The sequence below is a fragment of the Elephantulus edwardii genome, unplaced genomic scaffold (assembly GCF_000299155.1).
Source record: "Elephantulus edwardii isolate Elephantulus edwardi_28Jun2011 unplaced genomic scaffold, EleEdw1.0 scaffold00004, whole genome shotgun sequence".
Taxonomy (NCBI): domain Eukaryota; kingdom Metazoa; phylum Chordata; class Mammalia; order Macroscelidea; family Macroscelididae; genus Elephantulus; species Elephantulus edwardii.
In genome coordinates, this window is record NW_006399754.1 from 13,346,012 (window position 1) to 13,358,673 (window position 12,662).

General features: G+C 42.2%; 1 pseudogene; it reads right to left on the bottom strand.

Moving 5' to 3' along the window:
• Window positions 1–2,912: 2,912 nt before the first annotated feature.
• On the bottom strand, window positions 2,913–3,722 carry LOC102858386 (annotated as a pseudogene).
• Between the last annotated feature and the right edge of the window lie 8,940 nt (window positions 3,723–12,662).

A 12,662-nucleotide genomic window follows, 5' to 3' on the forward strand; every position in this document is an offset into this window, starting at 1 on the left:
AAGACTAAAAAGATAAGGTTGGGAAGCAGCTGGATTTAAAAACGAGCCGTTTACTGAGTGATTTTGTCCTGAGATGAGGACACAGCAAGGATGTCCACTCTTACCACTGCTCTTTATCGTGGGACTAGGATCCCTAATCAGGGCAGTAAATCAAGAAAGAAAGTATAAGGTGCACACACTGCAAAGGAAGAAATAAAATCGTCCCTATTTGCAGAAAATATGAGGGCCTGTATTGAAAATTCCAAGGAATTTGCAGAAACAAACTCTAGAAATGTGCCCATCAAAATCAGACAAGCCAAGATCAACACACAAAAATCAGTTCCTTTTCTCTACGCTTAATAACAAACACATCACATTCCCTCACTCACTTCTTCAGTGCTGTGAAATTGGTACTGCCTCATAGGGAGCCTTCACTGGTGTAAATTTTTTTTTCCATATCAGATGGGTAGTGTGCCTATATTGTAAAAACATTTAGCAGGTGGCACATGTCCTACAGAAGTATGAACTTCCAATCATCATGCCTGTGAACCAGAAAAAGATCTGAAGGTATAAATTCTGATGTGAGGAGACTGCATATCTCTGCTCCCCAGAATGGCTGATGGATTCAAACGTGGGAGTCACGCAGCGTTTGGTAAACTGCACAGCTTGCAGTGAATGATGTCACCAGAGCTCTCTGCAGTGAACACCGAGAAACCAAAGTGCTTCGTTTTTAAAAAAATATCATTTATAAGTGCTCAAAACCTGAACTACTTAAGTGTAAAAATCGTATAAAACATGTCTGAGAGTTACCTGTCAAGAGCTGCAAGACACTTGTGAAAGAATTTTAAAAACTTATAATGAATGGAAGGACATACTGTAGTCATAGACTGACAGATTGAACCTATTAAAGGTGCCGGTTCTCTCTAGTATGACACACATGTTCAGTACAATTCCTATCAAAATCCCAGCAAGACTTTCTTTTGTAGATATGGACAAGAACAATTTGGGGTGGTGGGAAGGAGAGAAAAACAGGATCCAAAGCAAAAATCCGAAACGACTACCTCTGAGTTGATTTTTACTCACAGCAACCCTTTAAGATTAAGAATTTGCTCTGCAGGGTAGCGGTAAATCTTTACAGAAACAGACTGCTTCAACATTCCCCACAAAGTGACTGGAAGATTTGAACTACTGACCTCTTGATTTGCATCTGACGTAATATAAATCGAGGGGGAGGGATGAATAGATAAACTGAGTGAAGGAAAAGGCACTAAACAATAAAGGATTGATTAGATATTGTAATCAACTAATTAAATTAATCAATGATAATGTTATAAAATGTGGGTGAATGATTGAAACTGTATTTACAATGTTATGAAGTAAACAATGTATGGATACAAAATCTGTAAGATACGTGAACTTTCACTCAAATAAGTAAATAGATAAAAGAAAACAATTTAAGATATATTATTCAACTGGGGAAATGTACCTTTTAAAAAATACTAGTAAATACTTAAAACCTTCTTTGCTCCTCCAATCCCAAAAAGAAATAAAAAAATTGATTGGGAAATAATAAATAGTCAACTGGTGAGTATAGAAAAGATTGCATGCAACAGAGTCAAATGTGAAGAGTTTGGTATCCATGAGTCTGTTCAAGTCAGAGACTTTAACCTGGGGAGTGTTGGTTAATCCTGGCAGAAATTTGATGGTGACTCTTTAGGGAAGCATCCTTGCTGATCCTTGTACTCTACCTTGACTATATTAAGCAGATAAAGAAAATGGGTGATTGTCTAAAGAGTAGAAAACGGGCTATGGGGCCCCCTATGCATTTCTCTAAAACAAAGCTGGAGGGAATAAGACTAGCACAGCCCCTCATTGCCTCAGAGCAGAAAGCAGATAAATGGCCCCAACCGGAGCCTCAAGGTGCCTCTACAGCCCTAACAACAATAAGAGGTTCATTTATTCATTAGTGAATCACAGATTCACAGTTGTGGCACTGAAAATGGGGTTTATTAGGGAACTAAGTTGTATAGTGGAGAAGGCAAACAGTACCACCCAGTACAAGATCAGGTTTTAGCCCAAGTTTCAAGGCAAAATCCCTCAATTAGTCCAGGCTTGCATTTCAATTCAGTAGTCAAATCTAAATAACCCAGCAAGGTTTATCTCAGAGCAGTTATAAGTCAGGTTCTTTAAGCACCCAGAAAGAGCAATAAAAATCTTTAACTTTGTGGTCAGCACAAATACAAGAAGCTACAGGTGACACCTTGCCACAGTTTCTCTACAGCAATGCCACAGTCTCTCCACCATCACCACCAGGGGCTCACTATCACCAGGTTCTTACTCCAGTCTCCCTCAAGTCTTGCCTCCAAAAGTCTCGCTCACCTCCAGTCTTGTCACTCACTGTGGGAAGCACTCTTTTTTTATCCTGGGCCCACAGCAGTTGATTATTTGCAAAACCATGCTGATTTGCAAGACCATGTATCTGCAGTTAGGGTAGATGGAGACCAGAGGGGCTTAACTCTAATGGCTAAAAAAAGGCAACTTTTAAGCTAACACCACAGTGAGTTAATGTCCTGAAGAGTAAAAGTGGACCTCAGCTAAATGACAAATTTGATTTTGTGGGAGTGTGGAAATAATTACTATTCCTTTGATGACAATCTTAGTTTCCAGGATTTTCTCTCCTGGTTTGTAAGTAATAGTACTATTTTGGGGTTTTCTCTGAGCATCTTAAACCACAGAGAGTGAAACTGTCTATTACTTCAAGGTCTGAAGGGTATTTACAATGGCCCCCTTAAGGAAACCTTAATTTCTGTGAGCTAATGCCTTGCTGAAATAATACAGTATTAACATGTTTATTAGGATTTTTATTATTATTATTATTATTGTTTAGTGGAAGGATAAGTTTATTCTTATGTACAGAAAAGTCAGTGTGTACATCAGCCCAGTATGGTGGTGAGTTCTTTGGCCTGGACCTTCTCTAGCTTGGTGATGCAGACCACCAGCTTGGGCCTCAGGACATTGCCTCCCCAGCGGTTGTGGATCTTATCATATCTGCTGTTGTAAATGGTCCTGATGGCTTCCACCAGCATTCACAGAGCACCTTTGTTTTCCATGTTCACCTGCATGAAGGTGACAGTGGTGTAGGGGAGGAGGTAGCCCAGCCTGGCCTTGGCCTTGATGATGCAGTAGGGCGCAACCATCTTACCAGACAAGGCCAGCAGGAAAGCCACCAGCTTGATGGGGTCCACATCATGTGTGATCACCACCAGTTGGGCCTTCTTGTTCTCCACCTGGGTGGTGACAGTATTCACTCCAGCATGGAGGATAGGAGGTCTCCTGGTGGGGACATCTCCTTTGCTAGTAGCCTTCTTTTCAGCCCAGGCCAACAGCCTCTGCTTCTTCTCCTGATGGTGCTTGTGGGCCAACTTTAGCAGCTGAATAGCTGTCCAAGGCCTTGGTGAACTGGTTAATGGCAGGTGGTGCCTTGAGCCACTTGTAAAGGATTGCCCTTTGCCGCTGCAGTTGAATGTATTGGGGTCAATTGACAAAGCAGGTAAAGTCTCTTTGGGGTTGGATGTCCTACCAATGCCAAAATTCTTGGGCCTTTTATTGAATGGGAACTCATCACCTTCTTGGCCTCCTGCTTTTTTTTTCCATTTCCTCCATCTACCCACAACCTTCTGCTTTTTGACCATGGCGAGTATTGGGGCTACCTTCTTCCCCTTGACTTTCTTTACCTTCTGCATCTTGGGCAGATGGACAAGAGAAAAAGAGAAGGGACTACGGGTAATATGTATGTGGCCTTGAGTCTCTCAAGCACATTCCTGAGTCACAAGTAATTGATTTAGAGTCTTCCTTTCCTTTGCTGTCCCTCTACCTTCCCAAACATGATGTCCCTCTCCAAGGAATAACCTCTCCTAGCAACATGCACAAGGAGTGTGAGATGAAGCTTCATAATCTTTGCTTCCAAGGATCACTCTGACTGGTTGTTCAAAGAAGACATATGTGTCTGTTGTTTAGGCAGGCCATGGGATTTCAGCACGCTTCTTCAACATCACAGTTCTAAGGCGTCCTCTCTTCTTCTGCCATCCAAATGCTCTCTTGGTCCTGTTAATTACAGCATCTCTGCCAGCTTCCAGCAAGTCTGAGCAAAGGCCCTCAGCTCTGGCTCTGTGGGATGGCAGTCTTGAGTTGGCTCTGCTTCACACTGGTCTCTGGTTCCCATTGCTACTGCTATTCCAGTCTATTCCCCAGTCTAACAGGTACAGAAAGCTCTGGTCCAAAATGCACATGTACTGGACTCTGATTCTTCTTTTGCCTGGTAGAGAGATTCCTTTTTTCTTCCTTTCCTGCTGAATCTGTTTGATTCAAGACTGGTGGGTTGACAAGCCTAGCCAATGCCCTCCTTGGCATTTTACATACCTTGCTTGCCTGTTCCCCTCTAACTGTGGGGCTAAAGTAATAGGCTAAGAATGCCATTGTGAACAATAAACCTGCTACATGGTTAAAATTCTTGGGTACTAACCAAAAGGTTGACAATTCAAGGACTTGGTGATCAAGTTCTAAAAAAGCCAGTCTTTGAAAACCCCATGGAATCCAGTTCTATTCTGACATATATGAGATTGGAGTCAGAGTTGACTTGATGGCGACTGATATGGGATTTCCACATAAATCTTGAGATTTGGTATACAGCTTCCATGTGATTTTTCTTTTTTTCTTGATATTTTCACAAATCAGCAAGCACGATAACCAGGATTTTGTTCACTTTTCTGTCACCAGAGCAAGGCCAGCGGGTCCATAGTCCTGATATTATTGTGTAAAATGGGAAAACTATAGACTGAATAAAACAGCTATGCCTCCCAATAAACCTTCTTCAACAATGACTTTTTGGACAGTGAACCAGGCTAATCAGTTCCCCAAGATTTTGCTTAAGAAAAAAGTAGCCAGCAATTGGAACAGAAGGAGATGATTCTGCTCTCTCCAACTCATTGCCATTAAGTCAGAATTGATTTATAGTTAACCTACCAGGCTACTCCTTGGAGGCAAGGATTCTGAGGCTTCGTCTGACATACTTTGGACTTGTTGTAAGGAGGGACTGGTCCTTGGAGACGGACATCATGCTTGGGAGGGTAGAGGGACAGCACAGGAGGGGAAGACCCTCTATGAGGTGGATTGATTCAGTGACTGGGGTAATCAGGATGGGAGTGTCAGAAACAGTGCGATTGGCACAGGACAGAGCAGAGTTTAGGGCTGTTGTACATAGGGTCGCTATGAGTGGCAAACGACTCAACGGCACATAACAACAACAATAACAGCAGAGGGTTTTCATAGGCTGTAAATCAGAAGGAGGGAGACTACCCATCTTTCTCCCATAGAAAGCAACTGGGAACCTCAAACCACCGGCCTTTGGGTTGAGAGCACAACTCCTAACTACTAGGACGCCAGAGTTCTGAATTAACTAGAGGTAGAGGGAGCGCTGGCGGCCTGGTGGCAGGAAGCTGTGCTGCAATCCTGTAGGCACGCAGTTCAAGTCCACCAGCTGCTCCACGGGAGAAGGATGGGCAATCTCACCCTGTGCAGTTAAATGCCTCTGAACACCCACCGGAACATAAGCTATGGGTTGGTTCTGACTCTGGGTACACAACAACAACAGCAAGAACAGCAGAGATGCTGCTGCTGCCAGCTCGGATTCATTTGTGATTTATCTATCTGAGCATCTATCTTTCCACCTATGTCTGTCTATCTTTTCCTCTCTGAAGATGTGCCAGAGGGGGTTGCATGAGGCAGAGGTTCAGATGTTTGAAAAGAAATAAGGAGATTACATGTTGCATGTTGACAGCGTCATTGAGTGAAAGTCATGCAGGGTAAAGGGTTGAGACAGTCTTTGTTTCAGAGGGAAGCTCTGGAATGAAGTCATTTTTTTTTACACTAACGGTTCAGCTGGAGTGAGCAGTTTTGCTTTGCTTCAGGCCTGTTTATACGGGTGCAGAGAGTTTTTAGATCCTTCGAGTTGGTCTTCATTTTTCTACTTGCTGCTACTTCTCAGTGGAAGCCAAGGATGTCCTTAACCAATTGACCGTCTCTGGAATGAGAAGGAATGGTCTGTTGGAACTGCTGTCTAGGATCTCCCTGCCTCACCTACTCTCACTAGGCTGGGGAGACAGTCATCCTGCGACCTGCCAGGGCTAATTTGGCATGGCCAGTCCACTCCATTCCATAGTGCCTGTGGAAGCCGCAGACATCGAAAGGGCAAGATTGCATTTTTGCCTTTGTGCTTTAGTTGTTTGTGTGTGAAATGTGGAATAAAGCAAACTTTTTTTAGCCATTTCCAGTGGAGCAAGTAGACAGTTTTCTATAATGAAGCTTGAGAATGGACCCCCAGCGCAATTTGCTTGACAGGTTTACCTGTTGCCCACTGGGTTTTAAATGTGAAAGATGGCTTTGCCTTGAATAATTTGCTCATATGAACAAGCAAGGATGCAATCTGGAGCCCTTCAGAGTCCGTTATTGTTTAGATGTACAGCTTAAAAGAATGGTCTCCCCCCCTCCTCTTTTTTTTTTTTTTTTTGTAATGGCCCATCCTCCATATTTTTAAAGGGAATGACATCATGGCAGGTTAAGGAGGCTCGCTGTGGATGAAATGCTCTTCATGTCTTTTCTCTTTTTCAAAATATTTAAGGGAAAATTTCCTGCCTAGCGTGTGGTCAACGACTCCCATGACCACTGAGGAGATTCCTGCTGTTTGGACCCTAGTGCTTCCTGCTGAATATGTACCCTTTGATTTAACAAGCTCTCCCATCGAGGAGGGGCTGCTAGCATCTGTTTTCTAAGAGAAAAAGCCAAAGTTGGTCCTTGCGGCCTCTTGTATTTTCCTGTTTGCGGATAGAGACACATCTAGGAATTTTCCTTGTGTGACACCAAATGGAATCTATCAGTTTTAGGCAGAGTTTTATGGGGGGGGGGGTGTGAGAGAGAGAGAGTAGGGTGTGTGTGTGTGTGTGTGTGTGTGTGTGTGCACTTTCTCTAGAGCTCTTTCTGCCAGTCTCACTCCCATCCTCATCCTCATGTGAAATAGAACTGAGGGAGGGGAATCATGTGACTTCCTGCCACTTTCGAGGCCCAGGTGATTTGTAGACCTGCTCCTCAGTGCGTCCTGAAGACACCGTTTCTGATCCAACCTAGACATCCCTGTGAGACTGGGGGGGTTTTTGGAGATAATTAATTTAAGATTCTTTTTGGTTTCTTTCCTTGGGAGGACATAGGAAAGCTTGGGTTAATGTCTGACGCTGCTAGCTGAAAGGGTGGAGTTTCCAATACAGCCAGAGGTGACTCGTAAGAAAAAATATATATTTTTAAAAAGCAGCCATTGAAACCCTACAGAGCCTAGTTAGACTCTGACATGCAAGGGTCTCTGTGAATTGGAACTCATATTGAACCGATCACACCTGTTCTTTGATTTGTTTTAGGAAAAGCAAAGGACAGATAGGGATGTCAACATCTGAAATATTTGTTCAGTATTTTGGTTTTTTAATTTAGTCGTTCAACATACAATTATTATGTACTGAATGTAAGAGTCCTACTCTGGAGGCTTAGTGGTAAGAAGTTGTGCCGCCAACCCAAAGGTACACAGTTCAAATCCAGCAGCTGCTCCAAGGGAGATAAATGAACACTCTCCTCCCATGCAATTTATAGCCTCTGAAAACCTATTGAAGGACCAGCTATGTGTAGGTTTCAACACCGTAGTACATAACAACAATAACAACAATTTTATTTAGAAAGGCTTGATGGTGAAGTGGTTAAGCATTTGACTACTGACCAAGCAAGAGTTTAGAGGTTCAAACTCACCCGCTGCTCCTTGGGATCCTACTAGCCCTAGAAATGCTATCGACTCCACTGCAATGGGTTCGTTAATGAATCTTTTTAAAATTTCAAACACATTTTTGTCCACGTTCTTATAATTCTGTAGAAATGCAATCACTAACGTGGCTTCTGGGAGGTTTTTTTAAAAAAAATGAAAAACCCAAAACATTCTAAAAATCCCAATTACCTTGAAGCAGGTTCTGATTCATGGTGACCACACACAAGTTGAAGTAGAATTGCTCCCCACAGTGTTTTCAGTGTCGATTTTTAAAAGTATATAATCAAGGCCTTTCCTCTAAAGTGTCTGCAGGTGGGCCCAGACCCCCACTTTTCACCTAGAAGCTGAAGTGTTTGCACCACCCAGAGACTCAGGATTTCCAGATGGGTTCTACCGTATGTAATGTTGCATTCCAGGACTGGTCTTTCCTCTCGTCCTCAATTAAAGGAAGAAAAGGAAGAGAAGCAACACAATCGAATGGCAGCATGGCAAAGAATATCCAAGACTCTACTGATGAGAGAAGAACGAACAAAGCTTTCTTAGGAGAAGTTGAGCTAGAATGTTCTTTGGATGAGAGGATGGGAAGGATTTTGTCTCTGAGCGGGTCATCAGGAGGAACCAATTAAACCAATTACTTGGTAAAAAAAAGATGGTCTGTGAAAGAAAAGGCAGAACCTCAAGGAGCTGGGCTGACAAGGTGGTTGTTACATCAAGCTCAAGTACAGGAACCATTGTGAGTGTGACGCAGGCCAGGGCCCCTGCCCTTCTGTCATGTTCACTGGGAGCCGGAGTGGCTGACTCAATAGCCTCTAACAAGAAAATGTCACACTTTTCATAGATATTTTGATATTAAGCCCTTAAGTTGCTCCTTAGCTTTCTTTAAAAGTTATTTTAAAAAGAATTCAGAAATATTCTTGGATGCTCTCCTTTGTTATGCTTATATCTTAAGCATAAGCACTCAAAAAGGCATTAATCCATTCAGTCCATAAATATATGTTAAACCCTTTATAAAGTTAGATTTACCAGGAAACTCAAGATGCTTAAGCCCTGCGATTCCTCACTTGTGAAGCTCTTTCGAAGTGCCTAGCAACCATGGTCATATGATTTGGGATATTTTGCAAAAGTATTGTATTTTACCACCACTGTCAGTTAAGACATCCATTTCTTTCTGTTCTGACTCGCTTTCTGTCACACCACTTCTGCTCATTTAGGGTGAGGTTGGAAGAGCTACAGGGCGCTTTGACACTTGACTTGCATATGGCGATGATGCAGTTGCTAAATGTCACTGATATTCTCTCTGTCAGCAGGGCCGCTCAGAGTGGACAGGTTTCAGCAGATTTTGCCAACTGAAATAGTCCAAGATGAAAGGCCTGATGATATACTTCCAAGACTGTTGTTATGTGCCGTCGAGTTGCCTGCGACTCATAGCGACCCTTTGTACAACAGCTGAAGCCTGCCCTGTCCTGAGCCAGTCTCAATAATTCTGACACACCTAGCCCCATTGCCCCAGTTACTGTGTCAATCCATCTTATCTGGGCTCTTCCTCTCCTGTGCTGTCCCTCCACCCTTCTGAGCACAGAACTGGTCCAAAGGCCAGTCCCTCCTGGCCATATGCCCAAAGTATATAGGACAGAGCTTCAAAATCCTAGCCTCCATGGAGAAACTTTGTCCAGCCTGATGCTGGAAGAAGACGAGCCACCTGGCACGGAAGGCACTGCACAGTGATGACAGTGATGGGCTCAAACATGACAATGACCATGAAGGTGGTACAGGAGGGAGAGATGCTTTCTCTTGCTCTATATGGGTCACCATGAGTCACAGCTGACTCAGCAGCATCTAAAAACAGCCGCAGCCTTCATGTGCACAGCCCCATTATTCCTATCTGAGAGCCCAAAGATAGAGTCTGTTGAATGATCTTAACTAGACACTCTGTTGTTTCCCACTTATTTGCTGTTCCATCACTGCTCCATCAACTGATCTTGACTCTTTAACGTACAGAAATCCACAGAGCACCTTCAGGCCCTGCACACCAGACACAAAGCCTCCCTCCCTCTGTGGAGCTAACATGCCTTTTCTGACCTATCATCCACCATCCTTGTTACTTGCCATATTCAATCCAAACTGCACTCTGTGCTGCTGCTGGACCAAGCCTATGCATGTCCTTGTCCCTGGGCCTGAAGTGGACTGACTCTATTCTTTCCACACAAGTTACTTGTTGATGTTGTTAGGCACTTTCAAGTCAAGTACGACCCATAGCAACTGTACAAACAACAGGTTTGAATGCTGTTCTATTCTGTGCCATCCTCACATTTCCTGACACAATAGAGCCCATTGTGGCTGTCACCATGTCATTCTACCTGGTGGAGGGTCTTCCTCTCTTTTGTCAATCCTCTACCCTTCCCAGAATCATGACCCTCTCCAACGAATGTCCAAAGTATGTGAAAAAAGCCTCACCATCTTCGCCTCCAAAGAGCACTCTGGCTGCACCCTCTCCAAGACATATTTGCTTATTGTTTTGACAGCTCATGGGATGTTCAGTACTATTCTCCAAACACCACAGCTCAAAGACATCAATTCTTCTATCAACCCTATTAATTGTCTAGCTCTCAGGTGCATAGCAAGTGATCAGAAAGACCACAGTCTGAATCAGATGTACCTTTGTCCTCAAACTGAAATCATTACTCCTTAATAATTTGGAGAGGTCCCTAACTGCAAACTTTCCCAGTTCAGTACAGCTCCTGATTTCCGGACTGCTGGTACCAAGGATGTTGATTGTGGATCCAAGTAAGATGAAGTTGTTGACAATTTCAATCTTTTCCCCATCTATCATGATACTGCCTATGGGCCCAGTGGTAAGAATCTTTTTTTTCTTGACAGTGAGATGCAGTCCATATAGAAGGCTGTATTCTTTGATCTTCTGCAACAAGTGCTTCAAGTCGTCTTCACTTTCAGCAAGCAAGATTGTGTCATCTGCATAACAGGTTATAGATGAATCTTCCTCTGATCCTGATGCCACATTTTCTCTTCATAGAGTCCAGCTTCTGGAATAATTTGCTCAGCATGAATATTGCTTGACTCGAAGGGAATTATGCATATTGAATGGATATGGAGAGAGAATACAACCCTGATGAACTCTCAACTTTAAAACTTGTAATGTTCCCTTTCTCTGTTCACACAACATTCTTCTTGTCTAGATGTAGGTTTTGCATGAGCACAATTAAATGTTCTGGGATTCCCATTATTCTTAATGTTAGCCGAAACTTGTTATGATCACACAGTTAAATGCCTTTGACTACATCTACGGAAGGGATCATTGGAGAAGCTCAATATTGGCAGTCAAAACTAGGCCAGCAATGGGGGGCTGAGGGGGACACACAACAAAACAAACAACAACTAGACCAGGGGTAGACTGTGGGTCAGACCATCAATTACTCATGTGCGAGTTCAAATTAAGACCGAGAAAAATGAAACTAAGTTCATGAGAACCAAAATATGATTTTGAATCTATGCCATCTGAATTTCAAAATTATCATCAGAATGAGTTTGAAGCATCAAACGCCAATTATTGAAGACCAGATGCGTTGTCCATGATATCAGGGGCATTATTCATGAAAAGGGCTTACTAAGACAGAGGAGAAAGAAAAAAACTGAAATAGATGTCAGAAGAGACTCTCAAAATTGCTCTAGAGCTTCAAATAGCCCAAACAAAGGGGAAACATGCTAAAGAAAAAGAGCTGAACAGAAGACTTCAAAGGGCAGCTTGAGAAGTCAAGCAAAACATTACAATGGAATGTACAGAGAGATAGAATTGGACCATTTTTAAAACGAGGAGAATTTGCCCTGCATTTCTCAAGCTAAGAAAACTGACAAACAAATTAAAGCCTCAAGCCACAATTATTTGAAGATCAATGGGCAAAATATTGAATGACACAGAAAATATAAAAGAAGATAGAATATACAGAATCACTATACTGAAAAGAACTGGCTGACAGTGAAAGGTTTCAGAAAGTACCATATGAGCCAATGGTAATGAAGGAGGTAGTGGAAGCTGCATGAAAAAAAAGAAAGAAAGAAAAAATAAGGCCCAGGAATTGATGGAATACCATTGACTTGTTTCAATTAACAGATCGAGCCCTGAATGTGCTCACCAGTCTATGTCAGGATATTTGGAGGACAGCTGTCTGGCCAATGGATTAGAAGAGATCCATATTTGCTCCCGTTCCCAAGAATACTGATCCAACAGAATGTGGAAACTTTCAAACAATATCATTAATATCAGGTGCAAGAAGAATACTGCTGATGACAGTTCAAAAATGACTAGATCAGTAAACAGGAAACTGCCAGAAGTTCAAGAAGGATTTAGAAGAGGCTATTATACCAGGGATATAATTGCTGATGTCAGATGGATCCTTGTTGAAAGAATATCAGAAGAATGTTTATTTATGCTTTGTTGACTATGCAAAGGCATTTGACTGTGTGTGACAGGTTGCTTACCTCCTTCTAATTCTTACTCATTTGAAATATGAAAGAACATATTTGTTGATTATATCATCTATCTCTATCTCTATCTGTATCATCTATATCATCTATCTCTATCTCTATATCTCTATCTCTGTCTCTATATCATCTATATCTCTCTCTATCTCTATATCATTTATATAATCTATATCATCTGTATCTATATCTATATCTATATCTATATCTATATCTATATCTATATCTATATCTGTCTATGTCTATGTCCATGTCCATGTCCATGTCTACGTCTACATCTACATCTACATCTACATTTACATCTATAGCTATAGCTATCTATTATCTATCTATC